Source organism: Copidosoma floridanum, unplaced genomic scaffold, assembly GCF_036245765.1.
Source record: "Copidosoma floridanum isolate Cflo_tuat_1 unplaced genomic scaffold, Cflo_Japanese_pri ptg000021l, whole genome shotgun sequence".
Taxonomy (NCBI): Eukaryota; Metazoa; Arthropoda; class Insecta; order Hymenoptera; family Encyrtidae; genus Copidosoma; species Copidosoma floridanum.
Genome location: NW_028321898.1, coordinates 30,744,241 through 30,756,840, shown reverse-complemented (window position 1 = coordinate 30,756,840; position 12,600 = coordinate 30,744,241). Strand labels below are relative to the sequence as shown.

General features: G+C 45.8%; 1 protein-coding gene across 1 annotated transcript in view; it reads right to left on the bottom strand.

Annotated features, from left to right (window-relative positions):
• SK (small conductance calcium-activated potassium channel) overlaps positions 1–2,043 on the bottom strand; it is a 104,610-nt gene extending 102,567 nt beyond the window's left edge. The window contains exon 1 of the mRNA XM_089594304.1: positions 1,714–2,043. The gene's annotated coding sequence lies outside the window, so the exon portion shown is untranslated. The remainder of the gene's footprint in view (positions 1–1,713) is intronic.
• Between the last annotated feature and the right edge of the window lie 10,557 nt (positions 2,044–12,600).

The window sequence follows — 12,600 nt, the reverse complement described above, 5'->3', positions numbered from 1 at the left end:
GCTTTTGGGAGAAGCTGCCGCTCTCTAACGACACCTGCCTCGCCGGGAGATCGAAAGTTGGTACCGGGGGGAATTTAGTTTCCCGTTTACCGTTGCCGCTATTGCCAGTTCGTACTCTTTATACAATACCCGCGTACGTGCTATTATTGTAGTTTTGAGATCTTTGCCCATTAGGTGGCAAGTTACGACAAACTCGAGCCTTTTGCCGATGGGCTCCGAGTGTGTACTCGACTTGCTGCGGATGTTATTTTCCCGACAGTTTGTTTAATTGTATTTGTTGTTAACTTTCTCTTTTTTTCTCCGCTGTACATTTGTTATTCGTGGCTTGAATTACCGATATCCACGTGTTGTTGTTCCTCTCAATGTAATGCACGTAATTGAATAATACCGCTGAGCAACAAAAAAAAAAAAAAAGAAAATAGAGGTTCATTAGCGTAATTGCGAGTAACGAGTCAACATAGGGCTGGTGGCTATACCGATAAAAAATAAGTAACCGAGTATGATAGAAAAAAAAAAAATAAAACGGAAAACAAGAGGAAGGGTAATTACACGCAGAGTCTATTGTGCAGGTATAATACACAAGCACACACCTTCCGATGGGTCAGCGTGTCACGCGTTTCCTTTTGCTCGCTTGACTCGGCTTCTCTATGCACACACACTACACGTAATCGCTCGGCATAAACGCATTAATTATCACACGATCGCGCAAATACGATTTCTCTCTTTAAGCTCCAGTATATATCCGCCGAGTGTCCAGATTACGTTGTACGGGTTGTACGCGTGTGGAAAATCGATATTTTTCCCAACCAAGTGTTTCCATGAATACCTTCGCGTCACTATTAAGGACTCTCTCAAATTTATTAATGGATTTTCCGTGCCACCCTTGTTTTGGCGCACAATGCACTCAACTATATTGATTTGCACCCTGGCATATACATATATATATGTATAAGTGTTGGGATCGAGACTTTGCTCACATAGACAATGGATCTAAAGAAACTCGGTGCTCTACTCTACACGATTGCTATCGACCGATGCACCATTGGACGAAAATAAAAACAATTATGTTAAACTAGATTACGTCGAGTGTGTAATATAAAAACCAGCCGGACTATGATCGATATTCAATTATTTTTCCGTCCGCGTACACATGCGACCGACTCTTTCCTCTCTGTCCCTCCCTTTGTTTATTGTTTTACGCTGGTCTAGTGAAACAAAAAAAAAGCACCTCTCGACGAACGAAAAAACAGATTTCGTGTACACGAACGCGAAGTTTCGTTCAATTACGTCACACGATCAAGTTTACAATTAGTCGTTCCTCCGCCAGGGGAGTCTAACGATGTAAAAAACAAAAAAAAAGCGGAGGTTTTTGCAATCAACATGCACCCTGTAATTATCCTCGCACTACCGCTCGCGATATTCGAGATCCAACGCTAAGACAACCTTCGAGAGCAGGGAGTGCGTGGAGAGCACTGTAATAGCGGCAAATTTTTTTTTTCCACTTAGTAGCACTCACCGCGTAGCGAACGCCGGGGGGAAGGAAATTCAGCTGTCAATAACTCAATAAGTCGCCGAGGGGTTGGCATCGGAAAGGTTCCACCTGCTCTTAAACGTACATTTTTTTTTTTTCATTTTCAATCCACCCAAAAATCGGTCGAAGAAAAAAAAAAGCACACGTCCGACTCTCGAGCAGGGGGAAAAAAAAGCTCTCACCTCTTTGTCTCTGGCGTGGCGGTAACGCTGCGGAGTACCGGTGATGGTCCGGTCATCGGCCAAGTGGAGAAAACAGTGGACGGAGGTCGTCGACGCCAGCCAAGACTCGCGCGGTTCACGGCACCATAACAACAAGAAACCAAGCTATACAATAGTTACACGACCACCCGCGCACTATCTCACTTCGTTCAGCAGCTGGACCGTGATGTACCTTGTTGTCACTCGAGGGTGATATTCTTCCCAAAACATGCGCTCCGGCTGAAACGAGCCTCGACTGCACAACGACGGGGCACTCTTTCACACGAATAACAATATGGAAAAACAAAACAAAACAAAAAAAAAACAACAACCAACAGCACACCGATCGCAGAGGAGCTTTCCCACTGCTCCGTAAAGGCGTCTCGAATGGCAGATAAAGCCGAGGATTTTGAAGAAAGAGTCACGCAGCGAGTCGCGCGTGCGGGCACATGGTGACGGTAGGCTCAAGCTCGGGGTGGTAAGAAACACCGGGGGTACGCGACGCCGAACGCACGAAGGGACTTTGGGGGGAGCATCGCATCACACAGGACACGGCCGCGAGACACACTGGTGAGCCGTACGGTCCGCCACCCGGCTATAGGTACACCACCTACCCACGGAGAGAAAAACGTGGGCTTATCGTATACACGCCGTCGTCTATCTCGGCGCACCTCGGCAGGCTCCGCCGGTGCTCGCTCCTTCCCTCTCGCGTGTGCATCACCCATCCACCCACCCAAACCCCAACCACCTCCCCCATGTATACGTATACACGCTGCTTTTGCTATTTCCGTCTCACGCTTACCCCGTCGAACCCTATATAAACCGCCTTTACGCTATCTTCGGAGCCTATCGCCCGCACACGTACACACACGTGTACCTATACTGTCACTACAACGTTTCGGTGTCTTTGTGTCGAGTGGTTGGTTGTCTGTCGCCCGCTTCCCTCTCTCTCTCTCTCTTTCCCTCGCAATATATACATATACACCTACATTTATATAACCCTCCCCCTGCCCCTGGAGGCATCAACTAGCAAAGCAAGCAAACTCTCTCTCTCTCTTACTGCCATACGTATACGTGTACGCGCAGTTGTGTATGTATACATGTCGCAGTGGAGTGCACGCGGGCGTCGTCATGACGACGTAAACTCAAAAATACACCAGCAGAGAGAGGGAGAGAGCTTGCAAGCACGCGGAGGTGGAGAGGATATATATATATACCTAGTGGCGCTAAGGCCCCGTACGGCCGTTCTATCTGTGCACTTTTGCCGGTTATTCCCGTGCATGACGTGCGCCGTCGCGTGACGCTCTACGTTCCCTGGCGTTGATGGATTATTAGGAATACTTCGGGAAGTTGCTTTTCGCGATGATACCGGCTTCCCCCCGTTACACTAGTCAGCTGTTTGCTTCGACTGTACTCTCTGGAAGCTGTGTACATAGGGTTACTGGGAGTCACCCACTGACGTCTTGTACATTTTGTTTTTATCTTTTCTTCGTGATGTACGTTATGACATTTTTTTTTTTTTTTTTTTTTTTAATACAATTTATCATTTGCATGTTGTGCTCGATGATTCACTAGACTGTTTTCGCTCTCTTTTTTCTAATAAAAATGCGGGTCACGTTTCACGACGGAGTAATTTTTAACGAAAAATGCTGGAAATGAGAAAAAAAAAAAAAAAAAAGATTAATGTTTGATGCACCTTTTCAATATGCTTCATCATAAAATATTCATAAAAATAAATGTATAGATATAAGGTTTAGCATGGCTCGCATGGATAGGGCTTTCATTGAAGGAAAAAAAAGGCGATCCACTCGAGCGATGCAAGATTCATCGAATTTTCCCTTCGGAGCTTTTAAAAAGCATGCACTTTTGCCATTTCCAGCGTCGAAATTCTACTCGACAGCTTTTCCACCTGCGCTCTCGCTTCGCTCAAAGCAACGGAACCCGCTACAGTTTGAAAAAGGCACCGGATACTGTCAAAAGCTCCCCGCAAAACTCCGAATGGCACAACGACGCGCAACAAACACACACACACACATTTATTCTTTTGAAAAACTTCGATACCGCCCGTACACATCCGCACACTTGTTGGCTCGAATCGCAGTTCCAAGCACCACTTGAGATCCCGAGAGAAAAAAAAGAAAGCTCGAGTCGCACGTCAACGGCAGTCCCGGATCGAGAGGAGCCAAACAAATGAATAAACAAATAAATGGCCAAGCGCCACAATGCCGAGAGATTTAACGGCGGATTACACGCGGGAGGGGGTCCCTCGTTGGATTTATGGACGCTTCCGTTCACTGCCGCATATATGTATATATACACCGCTGCGATATCGCGAAAAGCGATTATTCATGATGATAATAAAACAGAACGGGCATCCTTGTCTGTATTACGTATCAGCGGGTTGGAGTGGCACCCCGAGAAAACGAGCCGAATGCGGGGATGGGGGATGGGAAAACGACCTTCGAGGAGAGGAGAGCTGGTTTGTCCCTTGCGACGTTGCACAGCAGTAAAAGGGAGGGGGGGATAGGGCCAAGGAGCCGACGAGATGCCCCGTTACTTTTACGATCGGCCTCTGTCTGTCTGTCCGTCCGCGTTTGTGTCAGTACAATCGAGTCGGACGAAAATAGATCAACCGATTCCATCGCAGGGCGCTACGTGGGTATGTATAGCATGTAGGAGAAACGATAGCTATACACAATGTGCACTACGTGCGCGGGTGGGCGTAAAAAAAAAAAAAAAAAAAAAAAAAAGTACATAGGTGCGGTCACGTGTTTGTGGCGCTACGTGACTGTACATAACACGCTGTTGCGGCTACCATTTGTCGGGTGGCTTTCAGGGGGAAGGGTTTTCGATACGCTCGGCTGGCCGATCAGCGTACGATAGACGCGTTTGGTCATTTCGCTCGTACGAACGAGTGGACGCTTTGTACAAAATATTTTCGAGCTTTTCGGTACAAGGATATTTCACTACCCCTTCCCCCTGCCCGCGAATGTAGTCGCAATGGGTCATCGGTAAACGAGCCCCCCCCCTCCCCTGAAATCAACGATAATTTACAATTTCACGCGCGCTCTTTCACGCGTGTTTGTTTCCAACAACCGGAGCAGAGCTAATTAATTGATGCGCGCGTTTTATTTTCTTTTTTTTTGTTGCATGAAAAAATGAGCGCACGAGCTTTTTGGCAGTGAAAGGTGTCGCGATGGCACGTACGCTTGCAAGAGTGATGGAAGACAAAAGAATTTTCGTTGCAACGAATATCATCTTGTGGAAAATTGTGTGGATGTTGTTTTTTTGGGTAAATGCTGGGCTCGTCAAAAGCTAAATATTGTCCGGAAAAACAGCTCAAGAACCATTAGCGAGAGACGACAAACCCCATCGCCATCGCTGTTGGGTAAAAAAAGCTCGAAAGCTCATGTGAAAGCCGATGAAAACGAGCAGAGCGAAAAAGAGCATCAAAGCCGAACAAGCGAGCTTTCACACTTTTCAGACAATACGACCCTGAAAAAAAAACCCCTCTTTCGAGTTTTTAGCGTATCAATCAGATATAACGCGTACTCACACCGCACGCACAACCAGGCCGACTTTATTTTCCCGAGGAGGCCTTATCCGTCCACCAATTAATTATTGCGCCACGACAACTCTGACGTGCGCCCCTTCGGCTCCTCAACCTTGGTGCCCATTTCGTCTTTTTTTTTTCTTTTTTTCAATCGTTACCATATACAGTTATACCATACGCGAGTTTGAATGGATCATGTTATTTCCGATGTACCTAAAGACAAATGCCATTTCGGAATAATGAAAGGCACTTATGGCTCGTCCGATCGATCGCGCGACGCGAAAGCATATACACCAGCGTCAAGCCGGTATTTTTACCGCGCTAATAAATTAAAAGGCTGTAAGCGATAGGGGTGTATATTCCACTGCGCGCCGCGGTATACTGTACAAGTCGTTGTCTCGGCGCACACGGAACGACGTTCATTAAGGTTATTAACGTTTCTCACGAGAGTTATATACGCGCACACGGTGTTCCAAGGAGTCCTGGGTATGGGGCAAAAATTCGCGTGACTCTTGATCCTGAAATAACAACGGCAGTTCTTGTAATTACCGTACGTCATATAAAATGGCACACGCGTCGCGTTATTTGCCAAGGCATTGAACCTCCTGGCCGATGGTACCTACTTTGCAAACAATTTTTTTTTTTCCCCTCCCCATAAATTGCGCTCGATCGTGAAGACACACATGTGCGGCCAAACGAAGAATTCCAACGCGAAACCGACAAGTAGTCCAGCAGGTCGCGGGAGGAACGGCCCCTATACACTTTTTGCGACGACATTACCTATCTCCCTTTCAAGCCTCGCAAGTATATTATTTCCACCCGTAAACACCGAAATCGTCATCGAATCCATAAACGGATGTATTATTTTTACCGCGTTCGGGCTGTAACCTTCTTCGGCAACCAACATGGTAATTCAATGCTACACGACGCGCGGAATAATTCATGCGTCCACCGGACTCTATAGGCATCGGCTGTAAAGCCGCGTGTTTTACAACAAAAGCTCACCTAGACGAGTTACACTGTCATCGGGGTAGTCTTTTTATACGACTGCACGACACTGTTTTTCGACTTTGTACATAATTCTCGTGTGACTATGTATCTTAGACCCGACAGAGAAAATGTAAAATGGACCCTGGGGGTGTCTCGTGCACCGATCGTTAGCCGCTCGTATCGGTTAGCCGTAGAATTTTACCCACACAGCCTCCAGATACCGGTATCTCGCTCGTCATTAGCGATGTTGGTTTTTTTCGGAGCTAAAGAAGGGACAAAAAAGTTTGCTCGTTGGGGAGCGAGGGAGGGGGTGATTTTAGGCTAGATAGTGGCGTTAACGACTGGAGCCATTGACGACGAACCGGGTAATCGCGTTTGATCTCGATGAGATGATTCGCCGCGATGGAGCTTAATTGGGTATTAATGACTGCGCTGTGTGTATGTGGCTTGTACCCTTAGATGGAGCACATACATATACATGTTCGGGGCTCTTGCCTGAGGTATACAACCTAGGCAATGAGGGGATTCGTGAAAAAGCGGCTTTCTATAATAAAGCGCCTACACCCGACGATCGAGTAACGTTGGAGATGGAGTCGATTAAGCACGAAGCTACGTGACTCAAGGATTTTCATTGAGGTGTGGACTGCGGCTAGACGGAGCGATAAATTTTTGGATATGCATATTGCGCGAGGGGAAAAAAAAACTACATACGTATAGTAGCTGCGAGCTTTAGGGCTTTCCGAAAAATACTGGCGCGTGGGATGTGATTCATCGTACGGCGCAGTGGCTCGGTTTTATCTCGTAGATCGTGATTTCGTGTCGATTCAGGACTGCGACTGAATTTCTTTCAAAATAATCATGCACGCATACTATGGTTTCTATGTTTTATTACGTGAAGAGGGGCATTTTATTTTATTTTTTTTATTATTATTATTATTATAATCCTCCAGAGGAAATATTACAAACGCTTTGTAATTTACCCCTTCGCAGCCGTACTCGGTTTCAATTACATTTCACGGAGGAAATGGCGCGCTTCAATAAAAGTATTTGCACGAACAACGTTTCGTGCGAGAGCGTTTTTGTTTCCATTTTTAAATCCACGCTTCGTTGCCGCAAATTTCATTAGCAGCAGGAATTCAATTTCAAATTTTCGGTTGAAAAAAAAAATGTGCTCAAATGAGAAAAATTCGACCTTCCGGGAGCATCTTTGCTCGGCTACAAAACGTGAAAGGGAAAGAAAAGGGGGGGAGCGCAAAATTAAAAAATAAAGATTTATATTTTCCATTAGCAGGACCAGGGGAGCAATCGATTTGGTCGGGGCGCGCTGCCAGCTCTTCTTTTGTCCGAGTGCACGATACGATGGGCATATGCACGGGTAAGGAACAGCAAACAACAAGTAGACCAGAGCGAAAATATGCCAGTAGTCGAAGATGGAAAAAAAAAAAGTAAAGCAAAGCCAAGCTAATCGGATTAAAAACGGGATGAGACGTGCCCAGTGCACCACGACTTTGTAGATCTTCTCTCGCGGCAACTCCGGGCATGTAAACTCCACGCAGGCTCATACGTGTATGCATATTACTGCTGTGAACCCACACACCGGAGAAAGTATATATAGTAGACAAGCCTTTGAGTCAATTAAAGCGAGCGGCTTTAAAATCGAGCTGCTGCGATCCCAATACTCGCGAAATTCGAGGCCGCGTCGACGTTTCTTGTTGCGTGGAGGCTATTTTCGCGGGGAGCTTGCAAGCTTGAATAGAGCGAACGATATCGGTGAGATAAGCCTGACTCGAGCTTGCACTTATCGTCGTCTCGCTTTGACCTTTGATGAACAAAGTTTTTTGATAATTCGTTGGTACAACAATGACACAACCCTTACTGTGGGAGATCTGCTGCGAAAAATGGCATTATTAATATCTTCCTCCGAGCCGAAACACATCCTTTGCTGTGCCGACGCAATGAATACTTGATTCAGCGCACTCCTTTCAATACCTAATTAACGTGTTAAGGCATTAAGTAGATATTCACGAAAAATTCTTTGACTCCAAAGACAACTACTGCACGTAAGCTGAGGTAAAACTAGTCCACGCTAATTATCCCCTCGACAAAAAGGAATGACTTTGAGCTTTCGCGTTTTTAATTCTTAGGCTTTAAACTTTTATGATTAAAAAAGAAAAAAAAAGAAAAAAAAGAAAAAAACTGTTTCAAAGGTCGATTTTACTCCAAGTAAAATAGAGCGAGTGCAGTTCGAGTAAAGTCAAACCGAGATAACGAGGTACTTTGCCAACTTTGGGGAGAAAAAAGTTTATTTTCTCAACACTTACATATAAGCGTGCAAATAAACCGAGAAACGCACACGAGATTTCTTGGGAAAATGTTTGCCCACGTGCATCATTTTAAAACTTCGTGATGCATAGCCCACGTACACTGAGCTGGTTTTTTTTTTTTTTCTTTATTTTTTTCATACTAAAAGAAAGTTCGTTCTTACGTTTCCATTCGACCGAACGGCGTATCTGTATATACATCTATCATCGGGAAAGCCTTGCCACCTGATTATTTTACGTAATGGAGGATAACAGAATTAATACCGTTGTTTTCACACCCAACTTGCGATCGCGTGCGAATCGTCATTATCCCCCAGCACCTTGAAACATGCGGCAGAGCTAATGCATTGGTTGGACAAAGTTAGAAAAAACACTGTCATCGATATGAAAATAAATTTCGCGGAGCAAAAAAAAAAAAAAACAAAAAAAAGATTAATGCAGCAATCGCTTAAGAAATCAATACCCAGACCGTACTCGGTGAGCAAACAGACGTCAAAACCCCCGGGGGGCTTTGTCTTTGTCATTAATAAGCAGCGAGGCGAGGAAACAATGACCGGAATAGGTACGCCACGTCACCTGCCAGCGCAACAGCGAATTCCAAAGCAGCGCCGAAATGAGAACGAACACACGGTGCAACTCCCTCGGCTGAGCTTCCCGCCCCACCGAGGGAAAATCGAACTTTGTGTTTCGCTGCAAACGCCGATATCAGACACGCGTTGCGTCTGCCACTCGCTTTTTGTACTTACTCGATAGAGTTTTTTTTTTTGTTTTACCTCATTACCTCTCAACGGATGATGGTTTCGAGTTGAGTGCTCGGTATCGATTTCCGAGAGCCACAAGAGGGGGCAGGTATTAAAAAATCGTAATTACTTAGACCCGACGTCTCCGGGAGGCAGGGTAAATGTTTGACGGCCGTCGGTTTTATAGCACGCGGTTATCGAGTACATCCAAAGAAATAGGTATGTAGTACTCTTTTCCTTGCGCAGAGCGAATCGTTAAAATTTAACTTCAAGTCAAATAAAATTCAAAAGTATCCTCTGCAGGTACACGGTCAAAGCGAGTCCGGGAGCAAGTAAATAAAGTTCCTAGTCGGAGAAAGAGAGCCGCGGTAACTTTCGATAACACGTTTCTGTGTGCAGAACTGGTTGCAACTTTTGTTTTCACCAACAAGGCACGGAGTCACGATGGAGGCTGAAAATTGCCGTTCAAAGAAAACCTACGCCGCATTCCGGGGTGTACCTGCACCACGTCAGCCCTTGGTTTTTCCAAGCCCGAGAGGTTGCGGGTGGTATATAAACCAAGCCAAGAGCAAAGAGAAGAAAGCGAGCAAACAATGAGAGGGGGGTGGAAGTAGGTGAATTATGGCAAGCCGGTCGATACGCGTATAGGATGACGCGCCGGCGGCGGCGACGACAATGGAAGAGAAACAAAACATCGATAAGAAGCAGTAGACGGACGCTACAGCGGGGGATGCACGTGAAAGCCAGCTATCACTTGGCCGTGCTTTTAGGCCCTCCCGCGGATTTTTCTTCGTCCCCTTCCAACTGAGAGTCTTACTCTCGTTTGGGCGCTTTGTGTGTGGGCCGCCAACCACAAAGGCTTGGCTCGGCAAAGTGTCCCTTTGACCAGGGGAAAAGCTTCCCCTTTACGGCACTTGAAGTTGAAATGGTAAATGTTAGCGATGGATGAAAAATAGCCGAAAAGCACTGGAAAAACCATCCCTTTTCGAATCGAAAGCAGGCAGGCATCGCATTACAGCACCACCCGCGAGGAGACAAGTCAATATTCACCCGGTATTTACGAGCCGTTTCGACCCTTTCAGCGAAGAAGCGAAAGGGCTGAATCAAGTCATGGAGCGTCCCTTCGATATTCCAACCTCTACTTTACGACCAGCCGAGCCTAGTGTGTGCACGGGGATGAAAATTGCACCCTTGAGGTCGTGCACGCCTATATACTGCTCTGTTTTCCCTTAGTTTTTTTTTTTTTTTATACATTCCTTTGCGGTGAAAGGGTGAGTATCCTTTCACCGCTTAACGAAGGACTTGCCTTTCACTCCCGTGTGTTTTACATCAACGGCGCTTGAAAACTCGTATGAATGGGAGATGGAAGTCGGGAGGTAATGGAGGGGGGAGAGTCTTTGCCAAATGAAAATTTTCCCACTGAAATCGAGTCTCGGAGGAAATTCGCTGAATGACTGCGAATCATGAATCAGAGGTGCATGTAGGTAGGTGAAAATTACAAGGATTCACTCGGGTGGTAACGTTACGCGATCCAGGGAGCATATCATCGTACACGCTCGACAATGCGATTGAAAAATCGTGTCCTGGGAATAGACGGTTCAAGAGACTCCGATGCGTCTTTTTCCGTCGGTCATTTGATATCTCCGGGAAATCGATAAACCCCCGGGGGAGTATACACGTACCCTCCGAAGGAAAAACTTTTCGGCCGAGTGGATGAAACAACGCTGGACGTGAAATATCACCCCCCCCCCCCCGTTCGTTAGTTCGGTCCCGAGGATCTCGGCAGCTGCCTTATTTAATTTTCCTGATTGGCACCCGCAAAAATAGTATCCCCCGTCTGCCTACTGACCTCCTTTTCCTGTACACCCCGTGAGACGAGCTCGCAGGATCTTGTCTTCTTTTCGGGATCGCGCCGATATCGAGCTGGAATTATCTTTTATTTTTTCTTCAATTTGTTGCGCAATCGCCTCCCCAGAGCTGGATATTATTCATACGGCCTCTCCCCTTTTGTCCTCACGAGATCTCAGTTGACGTCGTTTGCAGGTATTGATTTGGCAAATTATTGCGAAAAGTGAGTTTTTTAACGGATCAATCACTCCCACGAAAAAAACTCAAGCGCAATTAGTACGGTTTAACAACCAAGAGGTCAACCATCCGTATCGCTTGCTTATGAATACACGAGTAAAAACTAACGTGAAAGCTTACGTACATACACATAACGCAGAACGAGCTGAATATTCATGAAATGCAAAGCGCGACGAAGTGAGCAAGAAACAAACGAAAAAGCTTCTGGATGAGAGAGGGAAAGGATACAAAAAAAAAAAACAGGCCTTGAAAGCAAAGTCGAAGAAAGGGCACGGAAGGGAGGTAAAACTCGTAAAAAAGGAAAGAAAGGTACAGCCGAGGTAAGCTGCTGATGTAGCGTGAGGTGGGTGTCACGGGTGGGGGGTCAGCCTTATTTGTTTTATTGACGCTGTCAAGGGAAAGTCCTCGGTTGCGGCTTTCGTGAAACGTGTTGGATTGTTAACGCGAGTCTGCTGAATAATCTACGTAACGCGAGAGCCAGACTTTTCATGAATAAATCCTTGGACGGAGATTTCGGTGCCATTAATCGTTGAATATCCCCGATTACGTCGTTACGAGGGAGGGAGGGGATGACGAGTACATTCTTCGAGATAATAATATACGCTCGGCCGAAATAAAGTCGGCCTCCCTTCTGCCTCTCATTTTTCTTCCCCGTCTCGTGGTATGCTCTCTCCCTCTCTCGAGGAATGCTGGAAAATACAGCTAGCGCACTGCGTCGCCCCCCTCGTATTTTTTCCTTTTTCGCTAAACTATTTTCCACGGACGGCGGAGAAAAAAGTTTCCTTTCCGATCGATGACTACTCATGGCTCTCCCGAGAGAGAAAGAGCGTCTCTCTCTCTCTTTTTCTTTTTTTTTTTTTTTTTTTTCCATTACTATATTACGCCCGTGAATAATATTTCGAGCGAGACTGAACTCGGTCTCTCGGAAATCGATATAGTGCGTTTCCATAAGCCAAGAGCGAGGGTTTATTGAAATTATTGTACGCGAGGAATTCTCATTTGAGCTTTCGGTTGCACCGTTAAGTGGGTCAAAAAATAAATATTAAAAAAAAAAAAAAAACATTTGTTCATGTCACAGTGTAAGGAAAAAAAAGGACACGTGAAACATTTGAGGATATTATGTCGTACCTTTATCTCTTTGAAAAATAACCCTAAACTTACATCGCAACTTACCCATTGT